At 39.8% G+C, this 21414-nt stretch overlaps 1 long non-coding RNA gene and 3 other non-coding genes across 6 annotated transcripts in view; all 4 read right to left on the bottom strand.

Moving 5' to 3' along the window:
* The window catches only part of LOC145445049 (uncharacterized), a 199089-nt gene that overhangs the window by 83545 nt on the left and 94130 nt on the right, over positions 1-21414 (bottom strand). The window lies entirely within an intron of this gene.
* On the bottom strand, positions 5409-5491 carry Trnal-uaa (transfer RNA leucine (anticodon UAA)). The gene has a single exon. It is a non-coding gene; the product is annotated as a tRNA-Leu (tRNA).
* Positions 18578-18650, bottom strand: Trnap-ugg (transfer RNA proline (anticodon UGG)). The gene has a single exon. It is a non-coding gene; the product is annotated as a tRNA-Pro (tRNA).
* Positions 19376-19447, bottom strand: Trnaa-ugc (transfer RNA alanine (anticodon UGC)). Its single transcript has one exon. It is a non-coding gene; the product is annotated as a tRNA-Ala (tRNA).

Here is a 21414-nt window from a genome sequence, read left to right as displayed (position 1 = left end):
AAGTCAAGTTGCCTTTTCGAAGCATGAAGCGTGATTACATCATTGCATTTCGCTAGCTGTCTGAATTATAGATTGAGTGGTAATTGATTCTGCACCGATGAACGAATGTAGAGTTAAATATACACGCAATAAGGCGATGTATCGCTGACATATACGTAGAACTGTTAAACTACGTAAGTAATTGCATAGCCTCAGTTTATAGTTGCCAGCCTTAATAGAGAATAGAGAAACGAATTGATAAGATGCAATACATTGCCCATTTATACATATTGCTATGATACACTTCGAGTCTGCGCCAATGGTTGAGGAGTATATAACCTATATTCGATTTCAATTTCAATAAAACAAGAGGTTTGGGTAAGGTAAAAACGGAGGGCTGAAATAGAAATTTTCTATTGACTCACCTTACTACTAGTTTTCGACAACGTAAGCTGTAAGCTTCGATCAATTCGTTTGTGGTCAATTTATTTGTGAGAGAACTATGGAGGCTCAGTAAAACGCACGATCATTGAATGATTGGTCGCACTCACGGGTTACAACAGTGTTTCGCGAACAATCCGAACATATGCAAGATAGTGATTTTTATCGACACTGGTTAGTTGATGACTTGAAATTGACTCGTGAATTTTGCTCCGAGTCACGAGTCAATCCATATTTCTGATACGTCGAGTCAAGTCCAGTCAAGTCATTTTAGCAAAGTGACTCGAGTCAAGTCAAGTCATACGAAAAAGGTGACTCGAGTCATCCCAACACTGATATAAGGTCGTTTGCGCTACGACAGTAACATCAGTATCCTTAACCATCAGTGTCGTTAGGTCTTGGCAATATTTCGGACGAATTCCATGTTTGCGCTCTTTCACCATCGGTGTCTCTCGTTTTTCATGTGCCCGTAGCTTGATCTATACTTCCAACTTTTGGCTCGGCTCACCTGCACTCTATATAGGATTGTTCAAAACGCTACTATGGCGATGAGGTTAGAGATAAGGAACCTAGATATAGCTCTGAAGCATTGAAGGTGGGCAGAACAGAATTCCAACCAATTTCCATTGGTGTCACGCGGAGTGCGACAAAATGTATATTCGTAATGTACAGATTTTCCGACAATACGGGTGTAAACTCACATACGATATATGTGCTGGCGTTCTCACGACCTATCTCCAGCTGAAAGGGTGTAATCTGGTACACATCCCTACAATAGGACGCAGTACACGAGAATAATAAAATATTTTTACAAACGTTCAAAGACATGAATAAAAGATGGACTGCATAGGTATACGGGATGAATGACTATGGGCACCGACAAACACATGGTGACTTAGAACGTACTGTCCTTCTGGGATTGTAGAATATCAAAAGCTCAAAAAGATGCGCTGGTACATTTCCCTCCATGCATTTAAGGACGTGGAGAAGGAGATTGTACAAACACCGATTTTTAACGCAAGGATCTAGGAATCGGCATTACGTGATCACGCTTTTTCGGTCGAGCCGTGATGTATCAATAAAAATTCCGAATTTAACCACAGTTTGAATAATATCGTTAATCCTAATCCAATCCAAATCTGTCGTCCTCTAGCCGTTGTAACATGCGACTTGACAGGGCCTAATGGTTTTCCCTCTACTTTGTAGATGATATAAAGTTCGCAAGGAAATAAAGCCTATTTCATGGTGAAGGTTGAGGTACAATTTAGGTTTAGGGCGTTAGAACTGACATTTAAGGATAGGTTAGGACTGTAAACAAAGCACTGTATAGAACGAACACCTATGCAAGTGTATACAGGTACAGCTTGAATTAAGTGAATAGCTCGTGAATACCGAGACAATGATGCTAATCGCACTAATTCGTATGGTTCATGCCCAATAGCACTGCCAGTAGTGTAGCTGGTATCGTTATACGCAGACCAATCACAGAAGGCCACGTCGCCTTAATTGCCACGCCTATATGACACCCATTGTCACGCCTACAGGATGCCCATTGCCAAGTCACCTGCCAGTGCCACATCGTGTGTATTTATGAGCAAATTTCATTGTTTTGTGAATTTCAATACCGGTTTTCCATGTATATTTAGCAATATGTATTGAATAACTTGAAATGTATCATCACTAATTAATTAATATAAAATGCGATTTTAAGCGCTGCGACTTGAAAATATTAATATAATAACTTACTTTTTTGGATATAAATAACATTCAGATTACACATAAATTTCGAAAACTATGATGTCAATAGAATACTATAGTTGTCAGATATTCACAGATAACACTCATCAACGTTGAACTAGGTGCGGGGTTCTATGATGATATATCAAAATTCTACACATCATCACTAATTAATTAATTCATATAAAATGCGATTTTGAGCGCAGACAGATCGCGGTTTCGATTGCCGAGGTCTCCGCATTTCATGACCTAATATGAACGCACACTACAATTGAATTCATTCCAATACCTGCAAATTTACTTTGCATGTCGAGTATAAGGATAATTTAATCAGCGCTAAACGCCAGCGGACTAGCCGTAGGCGCACAATTCTCGGCGTTACAATTAAACAAACTTTTCGCGGCAGGTACGCGATTCCTAACGGTTTCTACAGTTTCCACATTTCACGACTTATTTTCTTTGGACGCATACAAGCGATTCCCAAGGTCGAGGCTATGGAAACAAATCAAGCATGAGTACGTAAATCTTGAGCTTAGATCTCCGAGATTCTTGTATGCAACTAACATTAGTAGTATTATACACAGGGTTTATACCCCCTCCAATCAGCGTCGAGTATTTGATCACGTGACATCTGTTAGCCAATCAGAACGCAGAACAATGTGGGTGTGGTTCCAATACGAGAGAGGTTTTGGTTGTGCGAGAGATGGCATAGTTCCAGTCCAGTAACGCTGAGATATTTATTACGTCATTGCGTAAGTTGATTACCTTCAATTGCGTATTGCAGCATGATTACGTCACATGCGATTACTTTAGTTATTACGAGAGTGGCTTTGCTTAATTCCAGTAATGCTCAGATATTACGTCATGATTGCGTCTAGTTCCAGTCCAATAACACTGAGAAATACGTTAATACGATTGTGTAGTTGAAGCATGTTCATGATTACGTCATATGTGTAGTTGATTACTTTAGTAACACCGAGATATGATTACGTTAATATTGCGTTGATTGCCTTTGCAGTTGAAGCAAGTGCAAGGTAATATATAACGTGTAATATTTATTACATGATTATTCGCTGTATGTTGTAGATTGAATATGTCAAAGATTACTGCTAATGATATATACGTCATAATGGATCGAATTGACCTGATGAACTGGTATAGGTTTGCACGTGAAAAACTTGAGCTATCTGACAATGAAATTGCCGAATGTCAATACATGGATTGCTATAACTTAACTGAGCAACGATATCAAATGATACAGTTATGGATTCGTAAAAATGGTCGTTACGCTACGATGAACAAACTTGAAGAATTAGTTCACAGCTGTCAGATACCTTCGAATAGCAATTCAAATGCTCTGAAAGACATAACGTACTAAGAGGAGAATTGCGCGGACTAGTGAAGATGCTCTCAGAAGACTTCAATATCGGTATATTCGTAATCATATGCTCATCTATGCGAAACTGTTATTGCTTTTACATCGCAAATCAAAAAAAGGATTCTGATATCAAGAAAGTGTGCCAAGATCTCAAAGAAGCTCTACGCCTTGTTCTGAACGATTAGTAAATGTGCTTGTTGGTTATTAATAAACTGCTCATGTGATTGTGTAAAATGTGTTATAAAAGTCACTCGACGGAAGTGAATAGACACGTCTGAACCTGTCTGTATTGCAGCATATTGGAGATAGATTGTGCAATAACCTCTACGGAGAGTACTAAACTTGAGTGACCTGCTTATAAGTACAAAGCTGCTCTACAGGGCTGAGCAATTAAATTACCTCATATGCTATCTTGATATAAGTCTATCAGCACTGAAAATCATCGAACACAACAAACATAATCACAGGAAGCTTTTATTTCCACTCACATAGCAATAAAACAATTGATATCGCATTGAGCGCGCTTCCGAGACAATTCAAAATTGCTGAGAATTGTTTGGCATCCATCTGCGATTGCCGTATTGCGTATTGCTATTTGGAAAGGCTCCATTAGCATTGCCAGCATTCCGGAAACTTGCATTGGCATTCGGCATCCCACCATTCGAATACCCAGCAAAGTTACCATAACCATTTGGAAATCCCGCTTTAGCGCGATCCATAGGCTGTATTTGACCATTCGGCGCAATATAACGCGATGTTTCTTGTAAAATCCACCCCAGCGGTGAATTTTCTATGTCATCGACGACGTTCGACGGAGAATATAATATATATTCATCAGCGAGATTGATTTGCTGAAAGTATTCGATACCTTCTCGAGTGTAACACGCAACGAGCTTCCCATTATGAGTTAAACTTGCTTTGAATCGTTGAATTGCGCCATTCGTTGGAAACACACGTACTTGTCGAGCATCGATCAGCTGATCGTCTGCAGTTTCGATTCGAAGCTTCGATATGTTATTGAAAATGTAAATGTCTTTCCGAAGAGGTCCTTCTGGGAGTTGCGACTCGGCTCTAATTGCTATAGACATGATTCGATCTAAACAAAAAATACACACATTAAAGATTCAACGAAAACTGCTATGCGGTATACGAATAAGCACGTTGCGAAAGAACTTAGAATCCTTTGCTAATTTCATGATCAGAGGACAAGAAGGATTGAGTCTAGCATGCTCGCTCCAGACATCTGTACAATTTGTCAAGTTATCAAACAATTGACCACAAATGTAGCACTTGGCGTGATTGTTGAATCCTAAGTGGAATAGCCCACAAGTCGCGAGTTCAAATGCACTAACTCTGAAATTCTCTTTATGAGACTCGAATGATTGCAAGCGTCTATCGAAATTCATTTTGTGAAAGACGGGTTGATTTAATAAATCACAAGGTTCATATAGTATTTCGCCCTCGGAATTCTTTATTGATTGATGCGTTCCACACGGCTTGATCTTTTCCATGTCTCTTGAATAGAACTGAAATTATGCACTAGCTACTGTGGTTTTATAGACCTCGGCGTCTTCTCTGATTTTTTAAAAATTTAAAATGATTGAATGTCTCGCACATTGCGCAGCTGTTTCGCAACTGTCACAGATTCAAATTCAACGTTCACGCCGCAGCTGTTATTTTTAAATGATTATCTCGGACGTTGCGCAACTGTTTCGCAACAGCCGCAGATTCAAATTCAACGCCGCAGCTGTTATTTTTAAACTGAAATTATCTCGAACGTTGCGCAACTGTCAACTGCCGCAGTTTCATAGCCGCAGCTGTCAACGTTAGTTTCAGAGGCGCAAGCATGCGCGTTTATTGTGATCGCAAACAGTACTAGGTGTGGGATTCGAACCCACGTGAACACTTGCTCATTGGAACTTAAACCCAACGCCTTAACCACTCGGCCAACCCAGTATTTATTCGCGTTGTTTAGCCTCAGCTATGCGACTACTATTTAGAGATCGCAGTCATTTGCGTTTTTGATATTATAGAGTATTACGATTGAATCGCTACGAGTAACGCACTGTTGTCTAACTCATTGGGGAATTGATTTTAACGGCGCATTTAGAGCTATCAATGCTAAGTTCCACTACGTTCGAACAGCTGCGTTTTGTTATTGTTGAGTATCGCGCAGACGTCGTTAGGGAATAGATTTAGATACGCTCAGTATTTCGAATACGGCGTACTTTAGTTATTGAGTATTGAGAATGAATACTGAACAAGCCGTAAATGACGAGATGGAACAAGTCGCAGTAGATAACGAAAGTAGTACGACTCAAGTTGATGTGATTGACATCACCGGTGATGATAGCAGTGAAGCTAAATCAACCAGCGAAGGTTTTGATTGGCAAAACACTCAACCTTTTGTTAAAATTCGACGTACGGATGAGAATAGTCCTCCAATCAAAATTCGTCGTACGGAAGCGACGCGTGCAGAGATACGCAAAATCATGAAAAATGGTCATTTTGGTGTAGCGCCTTCGAACAAGCAGTCCACCCGAGAAGATACAGAAACAGCGATGTTAAGTGACCTGTCTGATGATGATTCGCCAATGATATCGAATATTAGATCGTTAGCTAGTGATCAAAGTGTCTCGTCTGATTCAACAAATGTTAGTGCTCGTAGGCGCTCTGTGATTTCTGCTATTCGAGTGTTGCGCGAATCCAGTACGAGTGAAATTCTGGCAAGTGATTATATGAGAAGTCGAAAATTCAATAAAGTGATCGAGAAGTTAAGTCCTCAACCCACGATTCAAAATGCTGTGTTTTTGTATTCTGCGCTTGAAGAAAATATCACCGAAATTTGGTATGCCGGACAAATGCGTAGTCTTAATTTCCTCAGGGCTGCGCTCGTTGTTTCTATCATTGAAGGTTATGTTCACCGCAGAGATATAGCCCCGAATTTTTGGTTTGAGGGTGATTGTCACTCTGGTAAAGAAATGCTGACTCATATGTTTTTCACTAGTGATGTAGCAAACTATGTATTGAGTACTTTGGAAAAGTTGGATGCATTCAGATATTACGATGCCGACAAATCTATTTGTATGTTTCCGAATTGTGCTAGTATTTTCATGAATAATGCTGCTCTAGTAGAGACTATTATGACAGTACAACACACAGCTGTGAACTGCGATTATGGCTTGATTAAGCCTGCCTCTTTCTGGATGTTTTGTGATGTGAAAAATGGCTCTGAGATCATGACTGAAAAGTACCCACTATCATTTGCCGGAAAAACTGTTATCGTAAAATTTGGAAATAAACTTTACGATCCGTCAGTAGAAGCATTGAATAGTCATGGTCGTGATACTGTTCTGTATTCGTTATTGAATCGTACTTCAGTAAAAACTCGCAACGGCAATGAAGTAGAAACTGATATGCATGCAATGAGTTTCTATGCTAAATTTCGTGATATCAAACGTACTTACGAAGAATGTGAATGAATTTGATGCATGTTGATTTAGTACTAATATTTTGATGCATGTTGATACAGTGCTAATTCAATATTTTTTGTTCGCAGCTCAGTATGGATAACTTCATTGACATAAGTGACTTGTTAGATATGAACGCGCCTCATCAAAGTGTAACGATGCAGGCTCCGAGAAAAGACATGAACAAGATATATCAGAGTCAAAATGAAAGCCGAAAGCGCTCGCGTCAAGACACTATGTCTTTGATCGAAGGTCTAGTTGACGACGATTTGAAGATGGAAGCTATGTGGAATCGACTTGTTTCAATGGAAGTATTTGACCAAGACTACTCGAAAAATTTTCTAAACATAATTAAAAACACCATGAAAGACATTGAAAAACTATCTAGTGACTCGAATGCTTGCATTGTTGAGATTCAGCGTCTTGAAAAAATTAAGTTTGTGTTTCTATACGGTGTAATTAAATGTAAACTGCGCTTGAAATATGGATTCAATTTCTAATATATGTACTGACTATTGTCTTGATATTTTTCAGATACTAGTATCTATGGCGCGGCGCAGGCGATATGGAGATCGTGGATTTCTGGTCGACGAAACGCTGGGTTTCGAACAAGACGGCATTGAGGTGATTGAAAGACACTACGATTCCATCATCGATTCGACATGGACTTCAAGAAACAACTTACGAGAAATCATCAACATTCGAATGGTCGGAAGAGGTCCGCTCGAAATTCACGCGCGTATTGCAGACATTTACCCCAGAAGATATCGTCAGTTCAAGATGAATTTCGCGTATGGGTACTTATTATTCAACCGTGACACATCCAGATATAGTTATTATCATCCTCAGAGTTCTCAAGCGGTTTTTAATGTCCCTAAAACTATCATATCACGCGAAGATTTCGATTCCGTCACGAATGAGATCGATTTGACGGCAGGTTTTGAATATGCCAATCGAGTGCGACCAGATACGAAATTCTACTGTGCTGATGTGTTGCATATTTCTATTTACATTTATGAAATGGATAGAGCTTTACTCGGTGGAAGTACTTCCATTTCCCCGGAGATGCAAGCATTAAGCAAATGTAGACATATCATGACTTTCCTGCGTAATCGTAAAGGCAAAGCATATGAGGATTCTTTATGTATTTTTCGATGCATTTCATATAGTATGAAAAAAGCGCCAGATGAAAGACATGTTCGGCAATTGGCCGCGCAATTCACAGCCCGTTACGATATCTCGACTGAGAACGGAGTAGCTTTTGAAGACTTATCAAAAGTTGAGGATTGTTTTCAAGTTCAAATACTGCTTTATGAAAAACGTAATCAAGGCACAGTCATGCTGCGTAATTCTCATGCTAATGGAATGACTATACCTATTCACATGCAAGATCATCACTGTTGCCTGATCAGGGACCTGACATTGTACACGTCTACCTATATGTGTGACAAGTGTAAATTTTTCTTTACTAGAAAAGATAATTTGGTAGAGCATATGAAAAGTACTGATTGTGAGCGTCCCCAAAAACAGCGACACGGTTTCGGTATTTATCGCCCTAAGATGACTGTGTTTGAGCGAATGGCCGAACAAGGAATTTTGGTTAGCCCTGAAAAACGATATTACCCCTTCAGAATCGCTTATGATTTTGAGAGTTTACTAGAAAAAGAAAATCTTCGAGCTGACACACCGAAAGTCGAAATTGTTAATAAGCATGTCGCGGTATCGGTATCTCTCTCAGATAATGTTACGAATGAAACGCATACACTCATTTCCAACGGTGATCCCAACGTTTTAATCAACGATATGGTGGCAAAACTGTATGAAATTCAAAACATCGCATCTTCGCATATGCGGCAGTTATTTGAAGATGAATTGAAAGATTTTCGCATGTTAATAGAGCATCGCAACGCAATTGAACCAGGCAAAACTCGCTATTTGGATCGTTTGTACCGTCACTTCGAAATTTGGTTGGATCAAATACCTGTGATTGGATTCAACTCGGCTCGTTACGACTTGAATCTTTGTAAAAAATATTTGATTCCTATACTGCAAGAAGAAAGTGGATTTTTCGTTTTGAAACGAAACAGCGCATATCTGACCATCAGTACCAAGCGATTGAAATTCCTTGACATTTCGCTGTTTCTGTCACCGGGTTATAGTTTGGACGCGTACTTGAAAATTTATGGAAATGGCGTGGACAAAAAATTCTATTTTCCATACGAGTACATGACTTGTATTGATAAATTGAATGACACGCAATTGCCTCCACACGAAATGTTCTATAGCAGTCATCGAGGCACTAATATCACCGCGGCGCAATACCAAGAATGCACAGATATGTGGAATCGTCTGCAAATGAAAACCATGCGAGACTTTCTGACTTTTTATAACGAAAGTGATGTGATTGGCTTTCTGGTTGCGTTAGGTAATAACGCTGCCTTTTATCAAAAGTTGGGTATTGACATGTTCAAATCTGCTATCAGTTTACCAAGCATAGCCAATCGACTCATGTTTGCGGAATGTTATGACATCGCGCTGTTCAGTAAAGCGAATGCTGATCTCCATCAAACTGTAGTGAACAATCTATTTGGTGGTTTGTCACAAATATCGACACGATTTGCAATGAAAGACGAAACGAAAATTCGTGAAATACAGTACGGCGACGCAGCGAAATACGTGAAAAAGATAATAGGATATGACGCAAATTCGCTCTACCTCGCATCCATCGATCAATGCATGCCGTGTGGATTTCCAATCAGGTGGTTGTATGACGAAACCAAACAAAAATTTCACAGAAAGCCAATTTACCCTGCGATGGCAGAACTCGAATGGCTTACTTATGAAAGTTATCAACGCGGTATTTCAATTCAACACGCCTGGAACGGCAAGCAAGCTAAACTTGGTTCGCGTCAGATTTCGGTTGATGGCTTTTCGCTTGAATATCAATTGATATTCCAATATCATGGGTGTTTTTTTCATTTTTGCGATCGCTGCTATAAGGACGACGCAAACATTGAACGACGTATTAAAACAGAAGAAATTACTGCCTATCTCGAAGAGTTGGGATACACGATAATATCAATACGCGAATGTGAATGGAATCGCATGAAACTCAACCCTGACATTGCGCAGTTTGTTTCGTCACTACAAAGAAATGTAACAAAAGAATATTATCTCACTGCGAATCAACTATTAGATCGCGTATTTCATCAACAGTTCTTTGGTGCATTGGAAGTCGATGCGTACTGCCCCGATGAATTAAAAGCAAAATATGCAGAATTTCCGCCATTTTGTAAACATATCTCGGTGGATTTATGCGATGTCGGCGAACATATGCGCGAATATGCCCGTCAAAACAATGTGAAATTTCCAAAGAAGTTTTTGGGCTCTAGTTATTTCACTGAGAAACAACTAATTACAAGTGATTTGTTGGGTTGGTACATGGATCACGGTATGATTATTTCACGCATATATCAAGCCGTGGAATACGAAGCCAAACGACCATTTCAAAAGTTTGTAAATTCTGTCGTAACGCAAAGGCGAAAGGGTGATGTAACCCCTAAAGACCCAGCACGTGAAACGGAGGCCTTGACCTTCAAGCTCTGTGGAAATTCCGCGTTCGGGTCCACTATACAGAACCCGATGAAGTACAGAAACCATACTTATGTAAAAAGTGATGAGTTGAAATCACACATTCAGAAAAAAAACTTTATTGACGCCGATGAACTTTCTGAAGATCTGATCGAGGTTAGCTCGTTACCAGATTCAATTGACGTCGATCAACCGATCATTGTAGGTCTATTCATCTTTAACTCCAGTAAATTGCGCATGCTTTCGTTTCTGTATGACTTTTTACATGAGTATTTAGAGGAATGCGACTTCAGTTATTTGGAGGGAGATACTGATAGCCAATATTTGAGTTTATCAGCTGATTCAATCTACTCCCTAATTAAACCTTCGCGAAGGAAAGAATTTTTTCAAGTTCATGATGAATGGCTCATACGGAGAGCTTGCGCGCTGCATCGAGCAGACTTTGAGCGTGATCCGATCGCTTTCAAAACCACCGAACCGTGCTGTATCGCTGCTTACAATTATGCTAAACGAATTCCTGGTCTGTTTAAAGTAGAATGGGAGGGTCACGGGTTTATTGGATTGAACTCGAAAACGTATTACTGCAAGGGTGAGACTGATAAATATTCATCCAAAGGTTTGAGTAAATCCGCCTCTAAGACCTTCAAGGATTTTGAAGGCGTGTTGCAAAACCGTTCCACTTGCGGAGGGATTAATTCTGGGTTTCGCTGTTTCAATGGTAATATTTTTACTTATAAGCAATATCGTTCTGCTTTGTCGTATGGTTACTATAAAAGAGTTGTTTTGCCAGATGGCATACATACTGTACCGCTTTCATTGTAATAAAATGAACCGTGCACGTGTTTTATACTCGCCTCTTCGTATGATAATTAGTGGAGCATCGTCCAGTGGAAAAACAGTTTTCGCCTATAGAATCATACAAAATGCCGACAAGCTCATCGTACCTCGACCGAGAAAGATCATCTGGTTATATAATAACTATCAACCGTTGTATGATAAGATGAAAGGAGTGGAATTTTACAAGGGTCTAGACAAGTTGAAAGATTTACAGAGAGCTAATAGTGAACATACGTTAATTGTGCTAGATGACATGATGACGCAAGCAAGTCAAGTGCGTGAACTGTTCACCAGATACAGTCATCACATGTCGCTCTCAGTGGTGTTTCTCTGTCAAAATCTATTTCACCGAGGAGCAGGCTTCCGTGACATTACGCTGTCTAGCAACTATATTGTCATCATGAAAAACCCTCGTGATTCTGCCCAGATTCGATATCTTTCACGTCAAATGTTTCCAGATAAACCAAATTTTCTCACGGAAGCTTACAAGAGAGCAACTCGTGAGCCTTATAGTTATATCATGGTCGATTTGACGCAGGAAACACCCGAACAGTATCGACTTCGCAGCAACATTTTCCCAAGCGAACGTATGACCGTGTATTCGGAATAAATAGCGCTGTACTCGAACATTCACTATCATTCGCAATGGCGAGGTCACGCGATGTTTTGAAAAAAACTTTAAATAATCATCTTATCAAGTTGAAGCTGTTAAAGAGTGCTAAAAAGAAGGAGCGTAACGAGTTATTAACTCACAAAGCTTTTACTACCTGTGTGTGTGAGTGTCTCCGTAATCTTGTCTCGGGTAATATAGCTATTTCAAGTACGAGTAAGGCACGACTGAAGAAGCATAAAACTAACATTCGCAAAGTGCTGTGCTGTAAATCTCAAAAACAGAGGCAAAAAGTATTACAAAAGGGTGGCTTTTTATCCGATGAATATATATGTGATTCGATTCGATTCATTATCTAACTTTAATGATTTATAGCGATCTTAAGTGCTGCAATTCCGATTATTGGAAGTCTGTTAGGTGGATTGACTAGACATGCGTGAATTATACTTCCCGCCTTTACAATCAAAAGACGCCTACGAAAAGAAATTCAATGAACATATCGCAAGCATCAGGGACTCTGATTTGACACGCATCGAAAAATTAGCACTATTTCAACACGGCATTAGACTATTGAGAAATCTACGTGCGAATAAGAAATTGATCAAGTCGTCGACCCGCGCACCCGCAGCGCCCGCTACCGATGAAACAATTGCCGCGTCGCATCCGCCCGGAGCGGCGCCCGCTATTAATAACACATTTGACGCGACACCTCCGCCCGCAACACCCGATATTTGGAGCAATTACGAAGCGGTAACTCCACCCCATACACCTAAAACTTCAAAGAAAAAAGTTAAAAAGAAGAAAGCTAATAAACCTCCAGTTAATTGGCAAAGCATTGACGGTCCGCGCAAACGAAAGCCGAATCAACGCTACACAGGAAAGTTATGGACATGACGCTAGCGAGAGACTATTTCGATCCCCGCAAACCAAACTCCTATAGAGGAGCTTATTTACAGAAAGACAAAGAATGGTTGAAATCAGAACAAAGTTATACCCTGCATTTTCCTATACGAAAAAAATTTACTCGCGAGAAGGTGGTGGTCTCTGGAATTGATAGTCAGTTTCAAAGCGATTTGATTGATGTGCAGTCTATTTCTAAATACAATCGTGGATTTAGATATCTGGCTTTGGTTATTGATACGTTTTCAAAGTTTGTGTGGTTGATTCCAATTAAAGATAAAACTGGTCGCAGTATGATTTCTGCTTTCCGACAAGTGTTCAATGAGAGGCTGCCTTTAGTGTTGCAGACTGATAGAGGTACAGAATATACCAATCGAGCTTTTCAAAACTTTCTCAAGAAAAATAAAGTTCGTTACTTTTACACAAAAAGCGAATTGAAGTCGTCTCTCGCCGAGCGCTGTATTAGGACTTTCAAGGCAATCTTGTACCGCTATTTCACAAAGAATAACACCAGTAAATACATCGACGTGCTACAGGATTTCGTATATTCCTATAATCACACCAAACATACGTCGTTAGGTATGGCTCCTAGTCAAGTCAATTCACACAATCAAGAAGCTATTTGGCAAAAAATGTACGGGTTTCGACAAGCTACACTTCCCACACTAACGAAAGGAACAGCCGTACGCATTTCGAAAATTCGCGGGCTTTTTGAAAAGAGCAGTAGACCCAATTGGACAACTGAGATATTTTATATCATCGACGCAATGGCTGGTGACCCTCCGATGTATCGCTTACGTGACTATAATCATGACGTCATCGACGGGAGGTTTTACAGAGAAGAACTACAGGTAGTGACCGAACCTACAGAGTGGCGTATTGAAAAGATTATAAAGAGACGTCAACGCGGCAAACACCGTCAGTATTTAGTGAAATGGCTAGGATATGGACCGGAATTCAATTCCTGGGTCGATCAAAAAGATATCGTCAAACCGTAACTTTTACCAATTCATCGCTCAAGTCGTGGTTATATTGATCATAGTGATTTTTTCACTCTACAATTTAACAATCGTTCAAGAAAACAAGGAGCTTTGGGTATCGTTATTATCGTCGTGTGTGGGTTATATGTTACCAGCTCCAAAAATACCTAAACTATGAGTTATGTGACGTTATTTTCCAATGCTTCTATGGACATGTTTCCTGGCAATACAACCGCAGAATATGTCAATGAAATGCAGACGGCAAGAAATGTAGAGAGAAATGAAGTCGCTCTGACGGAGATCAGTTTTCCAAGAGATTTTGAAAAACGTATCGAGTCACAAGCTTCTTTCGGATTCCAAATTATGGGTATCGAACAAAGCTTTAGACGATTCCGCTTGAAAACTGGACAATATGACTCGCTCTACGCCATGTTAAAAACCATAGAAAGTATCAACCCCGATGTAGCAGTAAAATGTTTTCCTGAGAGCAATACCCTAACTGTGTCAATTCCACACGAAGACATCACAGATATCTTATATCCAGGAGTGGATACGCAATGCAATATCGTGACTGCAGATAACGATTATACAGCAACGTTGAAGAATATAGAAATTCCAGATGGCTACACTCTCGCGACTTTCGTGTTACCAAATACAGCAGCGCTATCCGCATATTCTTTCTCAAAGAAAAAAATACATTTCAATTTCGATATAACACCCTTACCGTCGATTGACTTTGTATACGTTCATTGCGATATTATTGAACCGCAAGAATCCAATGGTACATTACAGCGCCTATTGCGAGTAGTGAAAGTCGAGGGAGATAAGAAGGCGTTTTCCAAATACTACATAAAGCCTTTCTTTTTCCCTGTAAATATAAATAGATTGGAACGTATAAAAATATCTTTGTTGAATGATAAGGGTGAAAAAATTCCTTTTCGGAGTGCACCGTCTAGTGCTGTACTGCAATTTCGAAAGCGTGCTATTGCGTTATGAAATACATTCATATTAGCAGTTCGGAATCGGATTTTGTACTTGACTTGGCGCGTCCCATCACTGGAAAATGGGAGTTGGGCCTTGCAGAATTTTCAGTTCGTAATCAGTTTCAAGCTACTTTACCCCGTTTCAATGGATTGTTATGGGAATTTCAAGAGGAAAAATCATCTGCTCTGTTGGCAGCGCAAAGCAATAATTATTTTTTCTATCCAAATGGGGATTATTATGATTTCAAAAGCTTGATCGATAGAATCAATCGTACTCAGACAAAGGTATGGATAAATCAGTTGTCAAGCTCCACGGCTATGCTAGTCATTCCCCCTAGCGAAGCAGGTGCCTTTCCGAATTTCCGAAGAAATCCAAAGAGAATCAGAAATCCGGTTTTCGTATATGGAAATCTTAGAGAACAAAATTTACCGCAAGGAAAATATTTAACTTCGCAAATGTTCCTGCGAGATGACATCCAGTCTATCAGTTATTTATTGGTCTATACCGATCTCATTCGACCGCAAACAGTCGGCGATACGAATGCACCGCTATTGCGAAATATCCCTATCACAGCAACTAACAATGACTACCAACATCACATTTTTGAGAAAATCTACTTTTTCCCTATGATTGCGGAATATGCCAATCGAATTCGAATTAGTATTAGAGACGATAAAGGTGCATCTATAAATCTGCAGGGTTCTGTAGTTCATATCACACTTGCTTTACGTCACGATGAGAGCACATTACTGTTGTGATCGTGAAGCTTTTCAACACTATTATCGAAATCAAAGCGGAGGGGACATAAACTACTTTCGAGGTCGAGTGCAAAGAGGTCACGGTCTAGGTAATCTATTTCGCAGTTTGGGACGTAGTGTGGTACCCTTGATTTCCAAAGGAGCAAAAGCTCTGGGTAGACAACTACTTCACACCGGGGCTGAAGTCGCTTCTGACGTATTGGGAGGACAAAACATTGGAGAAAGCTTTAAAATCAGAGGAAAGCAAGCTGCTAGTCAAGCACTTGATAATTTCCTAGGGAAGAGAAAAGCACCTAAAAAGAAAAATATCAAACGAAAAAAACGTCGCCGGGATATTTTTGATTAAATACAAATAGCAAGCCTTCCTCTTTTCATTTACAAGTAGACCCGCGGAACATGACGGAGCTGATTCATAGCAAATCTGCTGAAGGTATTCATCCGTCTTTAGACCTTTTCCAGATACCACCTACTCAGACGAGTGTAGAGAAAAAACGTATCATCAAGATACCCCCTGTTTCGGACAATGAATCCGTCATAACTTTCAGATACGAGGGGTGTGGAGATTTCATAGATCTAAGCGAATCTTATTTTTTATTTCGTTTGAAACTGTTGAAAGGCGATGCGGATTTAGTCGCAAATGATGATATTGGCGTTGTCAATAACATTTTAGATTCAATGATTTCACAACTTCACATTAAAGTTGGAAATCACACGATCAAGCAGGATATAAAACTACAGGCGTATTCAGCCTACTTGAACTATCTGTTCGCCCCACAAGACGTACAAAAGTCAACGCTTTTGACACAGGGTTGGGTCAAAGATACCCCTGAGCAATTAGATGATAAGGCTATAGGCGATGCTGCAGCTAACAAAGGTCACAACGCGAGAAGTTTGCCTTTTGCAACCAGTAAAGTTGTTGAAATTAGAGGCCGAATCCATCACGGATTATGCTTACAAGACCGTTACATTCTGGACGAGGTACCCTTGGAGTTCGAACTCACTTTGAACCCGAAAAGTTTCTTTCTGTTTGGAGTGAATACTAGCAATTTCAAAATTATTAAAAAAGAGCTGCAATTGTGTGGTGTGAAAGTAAGCGAAGATGTGAAATCTGCAATGATGGTCGATGCTCCAGCTAGATATCCCTTTATGGACATGAAGCTTTTGACAAGAACTTTCGCGGCTAACACCACTCAAATCGATATTGGTAATCTGTATTCGGGTACTCTACCGACTCGTTTAATCATCGGTATGGTAGCGACTAAGGCATTCCAGGGTGCGTTCGATAAAAATCCATACAATTTTATTCATAACAAAATGAAGCGTGTCGAATTGAAAGTCAATGGTTTCCTGATACCGGAAGGTGGATACGAACTTGATTTTGAAAACAATCACTATTCTGAAGCCTATCTCAATATGGTTCAAGGCATAGGAGCTCTCGAAAAACAGATCGGAGTCCTTACCCCGAAGGAATTCGCTAATGGATATACTCTTCTAGTATATAACTTGCGAGCTGATGATTTAGACGACTGTTTCGAACTGCAGAAAAGTGGTACACTTAGTCTGCGGATCACTTTTCCTGCTGATGGTGTCGCGAGCGAAACAACTCTGCTTTGTTTCATGGAATTTCAAAAAATACTGGAAATAAGCCAAGCTCGCACCGTTACTGTAATATGAACGGACTAGAAATAGATGAAATATTGTATAGTTACGATTCCACCAAACGACATTATCTAGGAAATTTTCCTATTGATCGACTTCCTCGTCGACCGAAACCTCCCTACTCATTAATCATTAATTATGACGAGGCTGACGAACCAGGAAGTCACTGGGTATGCATCTACGCTGATGAATATGGAACTCATTATCATGACAGCTTCGGCATAACTCCGTTCAGAAACGAAATACCCTGTTTCTTAGAACCTGAAAAGTATACCAGTTCGATCAAACCATTACAGCACAAACGTTCAGAGGCTTGCGGAGCGCACGCAATTTCATTCCTAAGCTGTCGCAGTGATGGTATGAGCACGTTGTCTTATTTAGACCACTTCGGAAAAGATAAGAAACACAACGATAGTATAGTCTGGGACTTTGTTCAAAGATTAAAACGAAATGCGAGCAAATAGCTTCACTGTCATACAGTACTTTGGAGATGAGAAGATTCGACTGAAAATCAGAGAAAAAATCATTGTAATGAATCCTGAACGTATTCACAGACTTTCATCAGATAGCTTTCATATACGTATTTATCCGCATGACCGAGATATTACATTATTCATTGGAACTGATTGGTTGCCTGTACGCTTTCCTAACCATTGTATGTACATAGACGTGTTATCGAAACATAGAATTGCGCAGCAAATCAGTGAAGAATTTGTTGTTTTTCGTAGACTAAAAATCTGGGAATCTCTGACTAGATCGCGTATATAAATGGAAGATGTCGATGATATCTTAGCTGTCGTGTTCATTGTACTGCTCACTATTTGTTGTATACTGGAATGGGTATCATGTTGCTGTCAAGAACGTGAACAAGCTAGTGAAGCATGACCATGGCAAGAATTTCTGTTGCTGCTCAGTTTGAGTCGAGTCGTAATTATGAGGAAATGATTGTATTACCCAACGTGAGATCAATTACCATTCCCTATGCGTGTATACTTTTCCATTATGATAATAGAATTGTAGTGAAACCAATAGAAGATTGTGTTACATACCCATCGCGTAATATCATTGTCTGTAAAGACGAACATTATCGTGTGCTTTATAAATCGTCCTTGGTTATTGATTTCAAGGGCAAGGCGATTGTTGTTGGTAATATAATCCTATTCCAAGCGTTTTGTGATGGTCGTTTCGTAACTCAATAAATCACTGACTCGTGTTCGGGCGTGTTTGAGGCGCATTAGATAGTAGCAAAATGCAGATTCGTCCGGGATTTGAACCCGGGACCTCTCGCTCCCAAAGCGAGCATCATACCCCCTAGACCAACGAATCAGCGCACAATACAAGCTGCATCAGACCAGTGCAACTTCGTGAATAAATCACTAACTCGCGCTATTTTTCATATAACCAACAAAGATACATTATGGAGTTTTTTTTATTACAAAGGTGGGGCTCCACAATTAATATTTACAAGGCATAAACAAGTCACAAGCAAATGATAGTTTTAATAATTGTAATCACGCTGACAAATCGCAGTTGACTCTGGCATAGCGTTCGGTATATTGCTGAGCGCGTTTAAAGTAGAGTTGTCTATCTTCCAGATAGAGATGTGCACTTTCCGCATTCATAGGATCATTTGGATTTGGTGCGCCAAGTAACGAAGATATTGATAGCAGCACAGTTGATGTAGTTAGCGCTGGTGACCATTGCTTCTGCAAAATATCCACGCATATAGTGCCTTTCACACTAATGTTCGGGTGAAATATATGAGTTTCAAATCTCATCTTCGGAGGTCGAAACGGATACTCTGTGGGATATTCTATTAATATTTTAAACACTCCTTTTTCGTATGGCGTTCCTTGGGGTCCTTCAATTGTTGCCCACCAACTAAATAGATTCGATTCGTCAATCGGTCCCGCTTTGATAGTAGAATCAGAACAATTCCGAAACTTTTCTCGCTCGAAACACAGTCTTTTCAAAGCACACATTCTGAGTGATAATCAAATTGAAATGATTGCGCCACCTTTGCGTCATTAGCACTTCAACGGAAAAAAGAGTGGAGAGTACGGGAATTGAACCCGTGACCTTCTGCTTGCAAGACAGCTGCTCTACCGCTGAGCTAAATCCCCAAGCGATAGCGACGGCTTAAATGTTAGTTTTGAGCAGTAGCATTAGCAAATTTATGAGATAGTTCTACTGTTGCTGTTGACTTAAAAACAACTCGATGTTCTTCTTTCGTTACTTCAGTATCGTATATCTTCATTGTTTTTCTTTCGTCTTGATCACATGCTAGCAGCTCTGTATAATTACATCCTTCACATTCTAGTATAGTGAAAGGATACGATATTTCCATTACATCCACACCAACCATCTTCATACATTTCGAATATACTATCCATGATACGGCCTTGGATCCAATAAACTTACAAGCATTTATTCGCACGGAGCCCATGATGTAAATATAACAAATAGTAACTGCGATCGAGCTTTTATAAGTGATACCACATGACAAAATGCCTCCATCCGCCATTTTGTTCTATCCACTTTCGTTTTTTAGTAGCAATGTAATTCCCGAGTGTCTGTATGATAGCATCTATATCCCTGCCGTTATGCGCAGCCTCGTTATTGCGAGCAAGAATGCCGCCAAGCACATAAAGAGACACAATCTGACCCCAATTTTCTTGACTATCTCTGAATATTTCATCGGCTATCATCAGGAACATTCGCTCAATGGGTGAATGTTCTTTATATTTCTCATTGACTTCACTATAACGAAGGCGCTTGGAGACTGCGTTTAGGATAGTTCGATATCGCTCAAATATTTCAGTAACAACTCGTCGTAAGGTTTTCTCCACCTGCGTATTTGCTTTAACGCTTGAGCCGTCGATTTCATACATGATAAAATTTCTAGCTAAGGAATATGCCGTGGATATAATTTCATCCTTTTCTTCAGTGAGCGCAGATTCCATGGTTTTGAAGATAACAGTGAGCATCAACTACGCTTGCGACGTAATCATGCTGCAATACGCAATCATAGGTAATCAACTTACGCAATGACGTAATAAATATCTCAGCGTTACTGGACTGGAACTATGCCATCTCTCGCACAACCAAAACCTCTCTCGTATTGGAACCACACCCACATTGTTCTGCGTTCTGATTGGCTAACAGATGTCACGTGATCAAATACTCGACGCTGATTGGAGGGGGTATAAACCCTGTGTATAATACTACTAACATTATAGACAACCATTCGACAATATTCAACCAGCAATAATGTTTTCGATATAGTGCATCATGAACAGCGACACGCCGATCAATTCAAATTCAACAATGGGATCCCCCCGCACAATTATGAAGCCCGATTTGCGTTGAATATTAACGATACCAACAAATCGGAAGATCTCTTTTCCCCCTACATCTATGATAGAGGTACCATTCCATTGACCACGAATAACTTGAGATTCTGTGGGATCGAAATCGCAATCAAATAATATGAGAGTATCTTTTCCAGCTTTCAGAACTTGGACAATCGTGTCAGGACTATATCGCAACACCGCAGTATGTGTGCGTACAAAACGATACACAGTTATTTTTAGCGCCATCCGTACGACTTATGTTCAACTTGCAGTGCAACTGACGATTTAAAGACGGTAATATCTTTTTCGAGTGCGACAATGGCACTCGTAAAGGTTATACAAACATTACCTTAAACTACTATTTACTTCATTGCAGAATTGATCGAAGTTACGATTGCAGCTGAAAAGAGTAAAGAGGTGAAAGCTAGTGATGATGACCTAACAATTACTGCTTGGAGCTGTCTATCCTTATTAAGGTACTTGGTAAGAACGTGGTAAAGCCATTGAACAGCAATTTTACACTCGCGGTTTTATTGTTATATATTAAAATTATACGTACATTTCGCGCGATCAACTACGCATGATTTTATGTGAATTTCACCGATAGTGTCCGAGTTCTATGTGACATAAGTACAATTTCAGCATCGGTATTTGCAATAAAGCCTAAAAATTAGAGTTGCACCTTTTCGCGATTTATGCAGCTATTCGCGCAGATTTGCGTTAATGAAAAAAGTAAA

The sequence above is a fragment of the Botryllus schlosseri genome, chromosome 1 (genome assembly GCF_051294905.1).
Source record: "Botryllus schlosseri isolate E-star chromosome 1, Bs_hap1, whole genome shotgun sequence".
Classification (NCBI taxonomy): domain Eukaryota; kingdom Metazoa; phylum Chordata; class Ascidiacea; order Stolidobranchia; family Styelidae; genus Botryllus; species Botryllus schlosseri.
The sequence above is the reverse complement of the archived record's forward strand: the minus strand, read 5'-3'. Positions and strand labels throughout refer to the sequence as shown.